Source organism: Papaver somniferum, chromosome 7 (assembly GCF_003573695.1).
Source record: "Papaver somniferum cultivar HN1 chromosome 7, ASM357369v1, whole genome shotgun sequence".
NCBI classification, from domain to species: Eukaryota; Viridiplantae; Streptophyta; class Magnoliopsida; order Ranunculales; family Papaveraceae; genus Papaver; species Papaver somniferum.
Window position 1 is genome coordinate 186039949 of NC_039364.1, and position 15194 is coordinate 186055142.

The window sequence follows — 15194 nt, forward strand, 5'->3', positions numbered from 1 at the left end:
CCGATACTACTTTTATCGTAGTTGTGTGATCTAATCTTACATCTTCTATCGTACGAGTACAATCAGATTGATTGGCTTGAGATTTGATATCTCCGATAGGCAAGATATAAAAAGTAATCACAAACATCTTCGTCTCATTGTTTGTGATTCCACAACATCTTGTTTCGCTACCATACGATTAAGATTGTTGTGAGGTGATTGATTAATCTAGGTTGTTCTTCGGGAATATAAGACCGGATTATCAATTGGTTCCTGTTCACCTTGATTATTATCAAAAGACGGAACAAAAACTTTAGGGTTTTTCTGTGGGAGACAGATTGATCCTTTGATAGACTTGTCTGTGTGAGAAAGATTTGTTTATTGTCAAAGCCTACGATTTTGGGTCGTAGCAACTCTTAGTTGTGGGTGAGATCATCTTAGGGAATCAAGTGTGCAGTATCCTGCTGGGATTAGAGGCGTAAGGAGTACAACTGTACCTTGGATCAGTGGGAGACTGATTGGGGTTCAACTACAGTCCAGTCCGAAGTTAGCTTGGAGTAGGCTAGTGTCTGTAGTGGCTTAATACAGTGTGTGTTCAATCTGGACTAGGTCCCGGGGTTTTTCTGCATTTGAGGTTTCCTCGTTAACAAAATTTCTGGTGTCTGTGTTATTTCAATTTCCGGATTATATTGTTTTATCTTTATAATTGAAATAATACAGGTTGTGTGTTAGATCAATCAATTGGAGAATCCGACCAAACGGTTGTTGATTGATATTGATTGACACTTGTATATTGGTCCTTGGTACTATCCAAGTTATTCCTTGTATTTGATTAGTACTCGCAGTTTCTGTTTGAGGAAATCAAATCAAGAGAGAGTTACAAACTCGTTGATACACTTTTAACTGATTGAGTCTTTTTGATTCTCTTAAAAGTATATTCGAGTTTGTCCATACAGATTGCTAAGCGAAATATTGGGTGGTGTTGTTAGACCCCCGCCTTTTCAGTAACTGCTACTTACAGGGTCAGCAAGGTATTCAACCTTGGAGCTTGCCGACGGTAGGTTTTTTTTTATAGTCGACAGTGTTATAATTTTTTACCCTGCCAGCTGTAATTCAATTTTTTTGTGTCTCCTGATGCCTTTTAGTTATTTGAGTTTTTATTACGCCGGAAGGTTATTTGAGTAAGACCCTGCCGGATAAACCATAACCGGCAAGAATTGTAGTTATAGACCCTTCCGACTTTTGTGTCGCCGGCAAGGTTTTATTTTCCGACCCCGCCGACTTTTGATTTTTTTTAAATTGTTCTTGTTTAGGTCGCAAAAGGGAAAGAATAAAACCGCTACTCCTCTTTCAACACATCGAGGGGCATTCGTTTGGCCGGGAACGCCCAAAATCCGTGTACGAAATGATTCTCAACCACCATCAAAACCAAGTGATTCGGATGAAACTCCAGATGAAGACCAATCAATTCCATCTGGTAGAAGAGGTGATGATGATGATGCTGATGAAAGAACTTCGGCTGCTGGTGATCAAGATATGCCACATGTTGGAGGAGGTAATGATGATGATGGTAATGGAGATAAAGAAAAGGATAGAGAAGATGAAATCGTTGAAGAGGAAGAGGAACAAGAAGAATAAGAAGCTGGAGAACAAACCCAAGCTGCAACTGCAACCGAAGGACCAAAGAGGGTTATCACTAAACCAGCTGATTCCCACATGCCTCCCTCTCACTTGATGGTTAGACTGAAACCAGGTGTGCCTCCAAAGGGAATCCCAGAAGATGGTGGATATGTTCTTTTTGGATACACAGACTCATGGGCATGTCAAACCATAATACTATTGTAAGTAATCTCAATCAGTCTTTGTTTTTTTATTTAAGTGTATCTATCTTGAATGTGATGAGGTGCAATCGATTGTCAAGAACTCCGGGTTGTGGCATGTGGTGGAGAGTTCGAATATTGAGCATGATAGAGTTACCGTATCTGCATTCTGTGAGAGGTTCTACGGAGAGACTGATATAATGTTATTCCTACTCGGTGAGATGGCGATAACTCCCGATGATGCTCATCAAATTCTAGGCCTCGAGGTTGAGGGCAAAGCAACAAGTGATGGCTTCGATAATAAAATTTCTTGGGAGGGTATCTTCAAATTGAGCAAAACTTTGTTCGGTTGGGATCAGATTGAGACGGAGTCTATGCTTGCGGTGAAGGATGATCATCTAAGCAAGAAGTTTAATCTGAAGAAGTTGAAGGACACATTATCTGGGAACAAGAAAATCTATAATGAGGAAGGAAGGGTGGACTTGGTGCGAATCAATGCTACCGCGTCGGCTTATTTGCTATACGTCCTGGGCAAATGTACCTTCCCCGACAGTTCCGGAAGCTTGGTCGACGTCAGGTATATGCAACTATTGGATCCCTTAGATAAGATGCATTAGTATTCTTGGGGTACTACGGTGGTCGCCTTCTTGAACAATGAGTTGACAATGGGTTCAAGGGCACTCATTGCGCAAGTTAACGGAAATATATGTCTCTTCTAGGTAATTAATTGTCTAAATCATTTATATTTGCAAAATTCTCGTAAGATAAGATTCTTACTAAACTTTGTGTTTGCATAGGTTTGGATATATGAGTACTTCCCTACTTTGGTGAAAGCCAACTCCTACATCAAAGTGGATGAGAATGTTGCGATTGATAAGCCAAGAGGGCAAAAATACAGTTTTAAGGGTGGTCAGGATAAGGAAATGCCGCAACAGCTTATCAAAATCCGAATCGCCATCGAAAAATTGACTGCGGATGAGGTAATATTTGATCCGTATCGAGATGCTAGAAATCAAGGTTTAATCCAAAGGAGAGATGATGTTGCATTATACTACGGTCCCTTGTTGTGCACCCATGGATATTCAATATACGATCCACAACGGGTAATGCAACAATTGGGTTACGTCCAAGAAGAACCCCATTTCGATGCTGAGCGGACTTTAAAGTGCTAAGGGAGGACTGCACCACGTCCCAAAAAATTATTAACGTCGCTTACGCTCCAGCTCAAGTTAAAGATCATTGGAACGAAAGACGTGGCCGTAAAGTCGATACCAGTCTTTTGGACGAGGTGACACAAGGTCATGAAGCTCATGAAAGATACATGTCGTGGTACTTGGGTTGGGCTCGTCCTACTGTGATTAAGGAAATGACTGCTGAAGAATTGGATCGTAAGAGGAAGATGGCATCGAAAGAGCCATCAACAAGTCTTAAGTTCTTTGTAAGTATTTTAGAGTTGATCTTAATGTTTTAACATTACATTATCGAATCATTATATTAATTGTTTGTTGTTTAATTGAAAATAGAAGGAGCATTTGAAGAGCCTTGTGAGGGTGATGTGTTGCGCGAGAGAAAGAGGAGAGCCTTTGTCGATTGAAGAGCAAAGCAAGCACATGACTCTGCTAGCAATGTTGATAATGAGGATGACACCGAATTGTTCAAGCAAGCTGATGCTGAAGTAAATAGGGAAGAAAAATCCAGGAGGGAAGCACAAGCCAAGATGAATGCTGACAAAAAGAGGGGGCGTTCCCGTGGTGGTGAATGTAGTAGTAGTGGTGGTGCTCCTAAACGAGGTCGTGGTTGCGGTGGTAAATGAATGCATTCCTAGTTCATTTCTTTATGTTGTGGTAGACAAATGTTAAGGTTAATGGTTGGACAAATGTTTTTTTTAAGGTTTATGGGACATGTTTTCGTATTTTGGACAAAAAGTGTTGGATTTCTAGTTGTTGAATGAATGGTTTGTTTAGCTATGTAAAGTTTCAATACTTACGCCGACATGCTTTTGTAAAGTTACATTCCCGACTAAACCACGACCGGGAAGGTTGCGAATTGTCAGACTGCCGGCCCTGACAACGGAATTAGTGTAGTTACCAGGGTCGGCAAGGTAAGCAGATGAATACCTAGCAGACTGTTTTACAGCCGGCAAGGTATTATGTTATCGACCTTGCCGACTATGTGCTGCTGAAAATACCTTCTCCTGATGCCTAAAATCATCATAAGGTCGGCATGGTTATAAATCACGACCTTGCCGACTATATTATAGCCGACACGCTAATGACCAAATACCTTTCTTACGGTTATACAGAAGAAAATGAACTCCTGATGCCTAAAATCATCATAAGGTCGGTATGATAACAAAATTTCGACCCTGCCTACCAAACTTAGTCGGCATATTGGGGAAACAAAAACCTCGCCGGCGAATTCAAAATTTTGCAAGTACAATTGCATTGATTGACTACCATAACGGCCAAATTTGGGTACCATCCTATAAATACACTACTTCTCTCTACAAAACAACACACAACTATTTGCATATACTCTCCTAAGATCATATCATTATACACTCCATCTAACTCACCCAATAGCTCTCTACATACAACAATAGCATCATTTGATTCAAATGAAGATTTGGCAATCACCAAAGCTTGGTACGCAGAAACTTGAGTTAGACATGATTCCTCCGTAAGGGTGGATACCGTAACCTTTTGGGCTAGGGTACACAACAAATTTAGGCAAGAATTTGGGAATCCTAATGGAAGAAGTGTTCAAAAAGTCCATGATAGGCACCTAGTCATCGAAAATGTGATACTTGCTTATTTTTCTCTCCAACCCCAGATTTTCAACGCTACCAACTTCAACTTGTCCATTGAACAATTTGTAAGTGTTTTTGTGGTTTATTTTACGTGATCCATGTTATTTGATCTTCCTACTAAACACCACTAACAAATTAAGTTTGTGTTTTGTTTTTGTAGCATGAAGTTGTCAAAGCGCGCTACTTGGAGGAAAAGGGGAAAGCATTCACATTCGATGCAAGCTATGAATTCATGGTCTCCGAAATACCGGAGTATGCCCCGGACTTCATGCAGGCCGAAGATGACTTTGATTCCTCCAACTAAGATTGATGGTTTTAGTGTAGGTTTTGTGGGTAGATCTCTATGTAAACCCTCACGAGACTATAACTCGTCCACTAGGGTCGCCTAGGGGTTCAAAGGCTTGATGCACATGCTAAGTGCATTCGTTTTTCCGTCGACAAGGAGTTATATTTTATGTTTTAATCAATGTAGTAACCAAAATTGCATGAATAAAGTGAATTGCATCTATTAAAATTCAGTTTTCTTTTTGGGGATAACTAAAGTCGGCAAGGTTGTAAGATTACTACAGTGCCGACTAAATGCTAGCCGGCAAGATAAGAAAGTTAATAAATGTCGACTACAGATAGCCGACAAGGTAAGAAATCAATACCATGCCGAATACCGATACATTTATAACAGTCTTCTATGTGTCAAAAATAATAAAGCCGACATTTTCTTCATTCGTATACCTTGCCGACCGTTTTAAGTCGGCATTTTCTTCATTCGTCGACCTTGCCGGCCGATATTGGTCGGCGTGATCTTCGTTAGTCGACCTTGCGACTTTTCATACTTTCAGAACTGAAAGTGTTGATTTCTTCTTTGATTTTGAGTATGATTTCATACAACAGATTTGCAATCCCCTTTTTAGAAGTGTTTCGGTTGTGTGCTTTCATTTTCGTTGCAAGAGATATTCTCAAAAAAAAAAAAATCATCAAAAATCATCCCACAAAAGTTCAATCAAAACAAAATTTTGTAGCTTAAATTCATAAGTTTTAATCTATTCAATCAATTTAAACTTAATTAATTAATTTAATCAGAATTTTAGTGTTAATTAAACAAGGGTAATTTAGCCATTTAGAAAATACATGGTTAAGGGGTGGCTTGGTTTACTTCAAAATGGCCCAGATTTTGTCTCATTAGGTATACCCCAATTAATCTGGGTATATCCCAATCAATCCAGGTTAATTTAAGGTAGAAAGGATTATATGGAGTTTAATTTTGATTTCTTATAGAATTAGGGTTTTCCCCTGTTCTTCTCCAATTAGTAAATTGGGGTTCCTGAGTTTAATTAAGGTTGAAGAAGAATAATTGGACGATGGTGGTTCGAAGAAGAGGTGGGTTTGATTAAGTGTGAAATTTAGTCACAGAGTTGAAGGGGTTGTAAATTCAAGGAATTAGGAATTCAAGGGTAGTCTGAGAAGAATTGCGTTGCTGTTAATTTGGATTTCTGGAAGGAAGATGATCTGGTGATTTAGAGTTAGGGTTTTGATTGGTGTTTTGAAATTGGAAGAAGTGCAAGGTAATCAAGGGAATTGTTACTGGTGAACTGTAGTTGCTGATGGTGTTATGTTTGGAACTGAAATTGCTGAAGTAATAAAGAAGTTGATGCATATATGTAATTGGTGAAGTTGAGAAACTAAAGTTGTAAGTTGAGTTACAGGGGATGAAGACATTTTAGATGGTGGTTTTCAAAGAAGCTTATAGTTCAATGGATTATGATCTTGGCTTGAGTTTGTGAAGAAGTTAGGCAACGACTCAACTGAACAGGTGGTGCTGGTATTATTGAATAAGGGATGTTTGTATGAGTTGTATGACAAAGAAGAAATAATGCTTGGCTTATGAAGTTGCAAATGAACTGAGATATGTTATACAATCAAGGTGATGTTTGGATTAGCTTACAAGACTTGTAATAAGATACAGATGGGGTTGTAAAGTGATTTGTGCTTAATTGATAAATGGTGGTGTGATGAATGTATGGGTTGTATGTATTGAAGATAGTGTTGCAGTTTAGGTGTTCAATTATGGCAGAAGGTATGCAAGACATGGAAGGGATTATGATAGTATTGTTTAGTGCAAAGAATGGAGCTGATTTGTATGTGAAGTATACTGGTGATATGTTTACTAGTGTTACAAGGTTGTTGTAATGATGTTGTTGTTGAATCTGGTGGTGTTTGAATATGAATTAGGAATGAGGTTTCCGCTGAAGATGAAGTGGGTTTGTAATGGAATCTTGCAGGTGTTTCTAAAACTGAAGTTTACAAGTATGCAGTGGATATGGCAATGAGTTTCTGCCCTTAGCTTTGTACTGGGAAGTGATACTAGTGGTGTTACAGTTGGGGATTACAGTTAGAAGGATTATAGACTTTACCTATCTGCTTTTGTGTTTTGATTATGCATTAAAGTGTTTGGCTCTGTTCTGCTCTTTGTTAGCTGAGTTAAATGTCTGAATTAGATCTTGTTCTGTCTGACTCAGTTTGTCTGACTGAGTCGACTCACCTGAATCAGTCTATATGACTGAGTTGAACCATTGACCCTGGACTTTGACTTGACGTGGACTGCTAATTGACCTCATTGACCGTTAGCAACTGTCAGTTGACTCAGATGGACCGGGCCTTAGATAAATGGACTTGTTTAGTGACTTGGGCTTAGGAATAGTTTTCCTATTTTGATATATTGGACCTTATGGTCTGAATTAACCTTTAGTTCCTTTTACAAAGTTGTAGATACTCTTTGGACTTATCAAATGGATTATAGATTCTACCTAATGGAACTAGTAAACCTTTATCATGTTAAAGATTGATAATGAAAGGGTGTAGAATCATAAATGGGCTTTGAACCATTAGATAGTTCACTTAACCTATAACTAGACAATTGTATGAGATTATACTACGAGCCTTGTGTGAGCCTTTTGGCTAATCTCTTAGAGTGCTTCTGTGATTAACAGTTACTCTTTATTAACAACGATCGATTCAAAAGACGAACCAGTGGATTGTACCTCTCGAGGTGGGCGAGGCTTGTCATCAAAAGAGGTAGGAATTGAAGGAACTCTCTTGTATTCATTATTGTTTTACAAATTCATTTTTTGTGAAATCCATGCATATCTTTGTTACTATATGATAGTGTATGCATGTATTATATGTGTGTAATACAAACTAGTTTTCTTTACATTTTGGGATGGGATTGGATCTTTAGAAACAACTAATATCTGTGTTTTGAGAGTATTTACTTATTTTAAAAAAAGTGATTCTTTCCATTGACTGGAAAAGTGGTTACAATCTTTACTTATTGTTAGCATGAAAGGGAGAAGGTTTCCTTTTGATTGGTGATGTGGTTGCCCAAAAGTTATATCTATATTTATGCGCTAAAGGAGTGAAAATTGCTGCCAACTAATAAACTATAAGGTGTGTACTCGTGTCACTGAATATTATTTTCCCTATTTCTGTACGGGCAGCGCATGTCTCATACATGAATGTTTACTGTCCTTTTAAATTACTTTCAAAAGTTATTATATTATGTTTTGATGTTTGGAGAGAATGATGTTGAGAATCTTATGTCTGATTGTTGGATTTGACATGTGAGAGGTATAGGGTTCTTCATGTTAAAGTTTTTTCCGTCGGCTATAACGTTAACACCATTAGATCTCTTTAGATACTTGCTATGTAGAGTGCGCGTAGAAAAAGGTACTGGTAAGGTACTTATATTTTATGACTTCGAGGCCGGAAAACCTCACGATGCTTTAATGATCATTAAAGCTTCCGCAACAGTCATGCTTTGGTACTCTGAAGGAAGACGTCGGTCAACTATTATTTATGTTGTGAATGTGTGCCGGTTTATTGGTTGGTAAAACTTTATATTTCAATACAATTATTATTATTCTAGTATGTTCTATTTGTATTTCGCGTTTTAACGGTTTTCAATAAAACCTGCATTGTTTTTTTAAATCATTCTAGTGATTACTTGAAAGTTAGTTGTTATTTCTACTGGGCACCCCTTTTAGGGATGATGTGCTCACCCATTCCCACTTTCAGTTTCAGAAACAGATCAAGATGCGTACGTGGCGATAAAAGCTTCGAGGAGTTGGTTTCGTTAGTTGGTTAGCTTCTGCTATGTTTATTTTTGTGTTTATATTCTATTTGTAAACCAACTCATTATTAAATATGTATCACTTGAGAGGAGTTCTTGTATTTATTTCAGAGAGGGTTTAGATTCGAGTTAATCTTTGTTTAAAACTTCTTCCTTATTATTTAAATAGATGTATTAGATCGTTAGTGCCTCATTTTATACTTAATCTCTTGGATTAGTCATCTGCTAGCTTAGGGGGCGCTACACCATAGACGATCACACGAAGTGTGAACCGATTAGTTGTATTGTCTCGACTCAGTCTATAGACAATCACTTTTGGAGAAAAGACTTATAAGTGGAAAAGTTTTAGATTGAGGTATATTTGGGTACCCTCGTCTTTTCACTATCTATTTGATTTGCTGATTACATTGAGAAACATAGATATAACTCTTGGATATATTTTCCTTGATTGAGTCTGACTGTCTAGTTGATTTTCTTGGAATTATATTGGAGTTAGTCTATACAGATTTCCTAACGAAATATTGGGTGTGGTTGTTAGACCCCTGCTTTTTCACGACTTCTAATTATGAGTATATAGTCTAAAGATTAAATAATATTTATGCAAATTGATTATGAAATATAACTAGCTCACTCTATTCATGTTAACTGATCTCTCAACCATAGTATCTAGAATATCCCTCGAACCGAAAGGATTTGGATGCGCCAAGGATGCCGACAAAATCCCAAAGTTCCCATGCAAAGGCATGGGTGATACCTAGTTTATCATATTTTTACATATAAGGATATTTCTACCATTAAAATCTTTTATTTGATGATATCATCAAACATCCTTATCTATATTACTCTTTTTTAAGTGTCATTTTAATAAAGTGGGCTATTTTTTTCCAAATAAATTTCAAGCCAACGGTATTAGGGTAATATAAATTTAGGGGCGAGAAACGGATGGGGGATGCGGATTTGGTACCACTGGCGTCTAGTTTATTGAAATGATGGGTTTCTAAAAATGTACTCGCGTCCATTCCATTAACCGACGAGTTTGATACCCGCAGTCGCAGGTGAACGGATAAACCGAATGGATATGGATGGATTGACGGATTTAAAACATGGTAATAAAAAACTAATTTACTATTAAAACTTAGATTAAGAAATATTAAATTTAAGTAGTACCAATTTGTATAGCACTATAAGAAATCTAAAACATAATCAAACAAGATTAATTTGACGTTTTTCCAACAACCAAAATATTCAACAATATCAATCCTCTTTTGATCAATCCAAAATTGATATTTCTGGAATATATTGTAGGATTTTTACTGCATCATCAAAATGAAAATTCGCTCGTTAATAAATTACCAGAATATACTTCTCTAATCAATTAATATATTAAAGAATGGATTTAAGACTACTCTTGCAACAACAAGATCAACACAATTTTCTTACTGACAAAATGCAAAACTGCAATTAGAAAGATTTTGATCGTGACATAATTTAAGAAAGTGTTTTAATATTAGACTTTGCAAAGTTCACAATTCTTCAGTAGCAATGTGTTATATATAGAGCACCTAGATTTTTTCAATAATATCCTTCGTATTTATGTGTAATAGCAAAAATTATCTCTCGGGATGGGTGACTAACGTATGGATGATGTACCACTCGCATCCACCCCATGAAAACAATCGGTCTTAGAAATTTACCCATTCCGAATCCACTAAAATGGGAGCCATGCATTCACAATTAATATTCAGATGGGGTTGGGTAAAATCCACGAATATGGTCGAACAAAAGACATGTCCTATCTAAGTGGAGTAAGACCACTTATGGTAACATTCCGAAACGTATTTCAGAAATGCAACAAGATATTTCTAAACTTAAAGCAACGAACATGGATGGCAATAACATAGAAGCAGTTGTCGATCTCAAGAATGATATCAGCTCTTTAAATGATATTTTAACTAGCTCCAACGGACAGAAATCCAGAGACAAATTCTTCAATGAAATGGATAGGAATTCTAAATACTTTCATATACGGATTAATAGAAGGAAAGCTCGCAAAAAAATTGATGCCTTATTAGCTCTAGATGGTTCTCGGTGTAGAAATAGAGAAGCTCTTGAAGATCTTCTTTCTAATGATTTTAAGAATATTATGACTTCTTCTAATCCTTCAAATAGTGATAATTTTCTCAGATTCGTTCCTTCTTGTATCACTGAACAAGATAATAGAGCATTGGAAGAACCCCAACAGAACAAGAGATACATGATGCACTTATGACCATGGATCCGTAGACTTCTCCAGGTCCGGATGGTTTCCCACCAGGGTTTTATCAGTCGCATTGGAAAATTGTTAAAGATGATGTATGCAACTCGATTAAGTCCTTCTTTCATTCAGAATTTCTTTTAAAGTAGTTGAACAAAACTAGAGTTTCTTTAATTCCTAAAATTCAAACTCCACAGAAGCCTGAAGATTATAGACCTATTGCATTGTGCAATATGGTGTATAAAATCATATCAAATTTTTTTGCTTTAAGGATGAAAAAACACATTGTAAACATTATCTCCCCAATGCAAGCAGCTTATGTTCCGAGAAGATTGATTTCAGAAAATGTTTATCTTGTTCAAGAAATTGTTCAAGCCATGAAGAAAAAAGAAGGAAAGAGTGGTCATCCCGCTCTTAAAATGGATATGTCCAAAGCGTTTGATAGACTAGAATGGAACTTTTTAATTGATATCCTTAAGAAATTTGGTTTTGGATCTAAATTCTGTCAGCTAGTCTATCAATGCAGAAGTACTACTAGTATTGAGGTGTTAATCAATGGCTCTCCTTCTAAATCTTTTCACCCATCTCATGGGATACGGCAGGGTGATCCTCTCTCGCCATACTTATTCATCTTAGCCATGGAATCTTTCTCAAGATTTTTAGCTCACTACGAAACTACAAGTCAGCTCACTAATGTTAAAATTTCTCGTTCAAGTCCTAAAATTAATCATCTCTTATTTGTGGATGATTGTGTTCTGTTTTGTAAGGCAAATCTTTCTCAAACTAATAAACTGCTTCAAGATATAGATGATTTCAGCTCATTTTATAGACAACTGATTAATTTTAAAATCAGTTGTTTATTTCGGTGGCAATATGGAGCCATATGATTGTCAAGATATTTACGGTTTACTTCAAGTGAGATAGATGGACATAAAGGAAGAAAAATATCTTAGTCTCCCCTTTTTTGTTGGTAGAAGAAAGAAGATTCCTTTATCAGTTCTGATTGATAAATTGAATGCTAAATACTCTAAGTGGAATGCTAACAATATGTCAGAGGCAGCTAGAAGTGTGATGATACGAAATGATACCAATGCTATGCTTATTCACCACATGACAAGCTTCAAGTTGCCTGCTGTCACAATAAACAGGATGAAGACAACCCATCAAGCTTTTTGGAGAAACAAAAAATCAATTAGAGGAAGACACGTTATCACTTGGAAGAGAACCAATAAACCTAAAGAAGAGGGTGGCCTTGGATTTCGAGATATGAATATCTTCAAAAGAGATCTCTTAGAAAAATTTGCATGGAAAATCAGCTCAGATAAAACGAGTATTATGGCTAAGTCTCTTATAGCAAAATACTATCCAGATGGGGATGTTTTTGGTAACCATAAAACGTACTATTCTACACGGTCATAGAGAAGTATCAGTTCTGAATTAGATTTTGTTAAAATACACAGTTGCTGGAACTTAGGTAATGGGAAAAATATTCTTATCTGGAAACACCAATGGATTCCAGAAATTCAAGGTCCTCCACAACCTAAGCAAGGATGTATCTCTCATCAGAATTACACGCATGTTAGCCAGCTATTTTTCAAGATTCTACTTCCTGAGATATCTCTCTTCTTCATGAACTATTTGATCCAAATACTGTGAGTATAATAAGTCTAACTATTCATATAAATCTGGAAGATAAAATTATTTGGATGCTAGAGAGGAATGATAACTTCTCGGTCAAGTCTTGCTATCGTAAAATGTTTGAAGAAACGTACAATTATCAGACAGTTGGCACTATAATGCAGAAGATTTACAATACAATATAAAAATTTCCTACCATGCCGAGAATTTCTCAGTTTTTATGGAAAGTTGTATCAGATTTACTCCCTACAAGAGTTGCTCTTGGATCAACTGTTGTGGGTACGGATGACTCTTGTCCTTTTTATGGGCAGCATCAAGAATCTGTAGCTCATATTATTATGAATTGTGACATCTTTAGGGTGGTCTGGTTCTCCTCCATTGGTTGGTCTTCAATAATTTCAACAGTTTGTCAGAATGGATCTGCAGTTGATTTGACAGTCTTTTCAATTACCAGATCACATAGTTTGAAGTTATTAAAAGACATATAATATCTCAGAGTATATGGACTTCAAGATGCGACAAGCTTTTTCAAAACACTAATCCAATTCTGGAGAAAATTGTTCGTGCTTGTAATGTTCTTTTTGAAGAACATGCTAGTAGACAAAAGCCTATAGACTTTAACATTGTTAGAGTGGACATGGAGAATGTTCGCTGGATTCTTCCTCTCTTAGATCATGTTACAATTAATTGTGATGGTTCCCTTGGGAATACTAACAAGTTAGGTGGTATTAGACTAATTATTCGAAATTTTACAGGAACTCAACAAGCAGCCAAATGCATCCATCTGACGAATATCAGGAGCGCGAAACAAGCTGAAAGTCTAGGTCTTTGGGAAGCAGTTAATTGGACAAAGAACTAAAGTTGGAAAGAGTTAACTTTGAACTTGATGCTAAAGTGGTGGTTGAGGCAGTGATCAAGAACCAGGGAGCAGCAGATTTGAGGCTTAGTAATGTTATTAAGGACATAACTCTTCTTTTTAAAACTTTTACTTCTTGAAAGCGTAATTATGTTCCAAAGGAAAGAAATAAAGTTGCAGACATAATTTCTAAACTAGTTAAAGTAGAGAGGAAAACTTATGTACAGAGTAATAACTAAAGTAGAGAGGAAAACTTATGTATAGAGTAATAATGCTCCAGAATTGTTAATCATTCTATCTAATAATAGAATCTTTCGGCTTCAAGAAAAATAAAAAATAAATATGGTCGATTTGCATTCCTAAATAAAGTGGGGAAAGAGCCAAATACATAATTCTCACCTCGTGGAAAAGATATACTACCAATTTGTAATATTTGGGGTCATCAGCGAAAAACCGCTGAAGTAAGAAACTGGAAGAGTAGTAAAAACAAGGGCGTTTTACACTTTTACGAGAACACATTTAGCGAACCCCTCCATTAATTAAATACACACAATTAGGGTTGCACAACAGGTAGGATGGGTAGGATATGGCCTATTTCGCCACCCTACCCGCTTAAAGGCGGGTAAGAAAAATTTACCCTCCACCCTACCCGCCATTAGCGGGTAAGATCCTACCCAACCCACCAAATGGCGGGTATAACCGATTTTTTTTTGTTTTTTTTTTTTCTGGAATCTGGACCTGTATATACAAAAAGAATGCTTCCCAAAAAGGAAAAAACAAGTAAATAAATCTTGCCACAGCAAAACAAAAGCCTGTCTATCTAAATATGTACCCAATGATACTGCCAATCTAACTAGGTAAAAACGAACAAACAAAAGCATCCTGCTAAGCAGGAAGCCATCTGTAGTCTCGACTCTCAAGAAACAAAAGTTCTATTCTCTTCAAAATCTACGATCAATCCCGGCATAATTCCATGTTCTTCACTTAACCTTCACTTAACCTTGTTCTCCATACAACAATATCATCACCAAAAGCTCTTCATATGATCTTCTTCTTCAATCATCATCTACGATGATGGAATAAGCACTAAGGTCACCAAATAAATCTACATAACAACAAATAAAGCCAATCAACATGAAAATCTTTTTATACACTACATATCAAAGCTGATGAACAAAGATTAATTAAGAGTACTAACAAACCAACAATGCAGAATCATGAAAAGAGAACGAGGTTCAAAAAACATTAGTACATCTGTATATTAGTACAAACAATTGAACCAGGACTTCACCCTCATCAGAAAAACCAAAACAACATCATACAATCAACTACAAGTGCAGTGTAAAGAGGTGCACAATGCACTATCAGGTAGTTGAAACATTTACTGTGATGTGACATAAAGACAAGTATAGCAATATGTCTCCACTGTACTAACTAACCATACCTTAAATGGTATAAAATTCAAATCCCACTCCAAATTCACATCCCACGGCACCAGAAATTTCATATTGTTGATTATGTTTATGGGTTTCATGATGGCTATCCAAATTCAAATCGTACTCTTGCACAAAACCACACTAGCAACCAGAAGTATCTTCGAAATCCAATTAATGAGCAGGGAACGTTGTTGAAGATGTAGTCTAGCTAGTAGTACACCAAACATTACAAATGCTAGATAATGTTGTGTAAGGAAAGCTTACCAATATCACAGATTC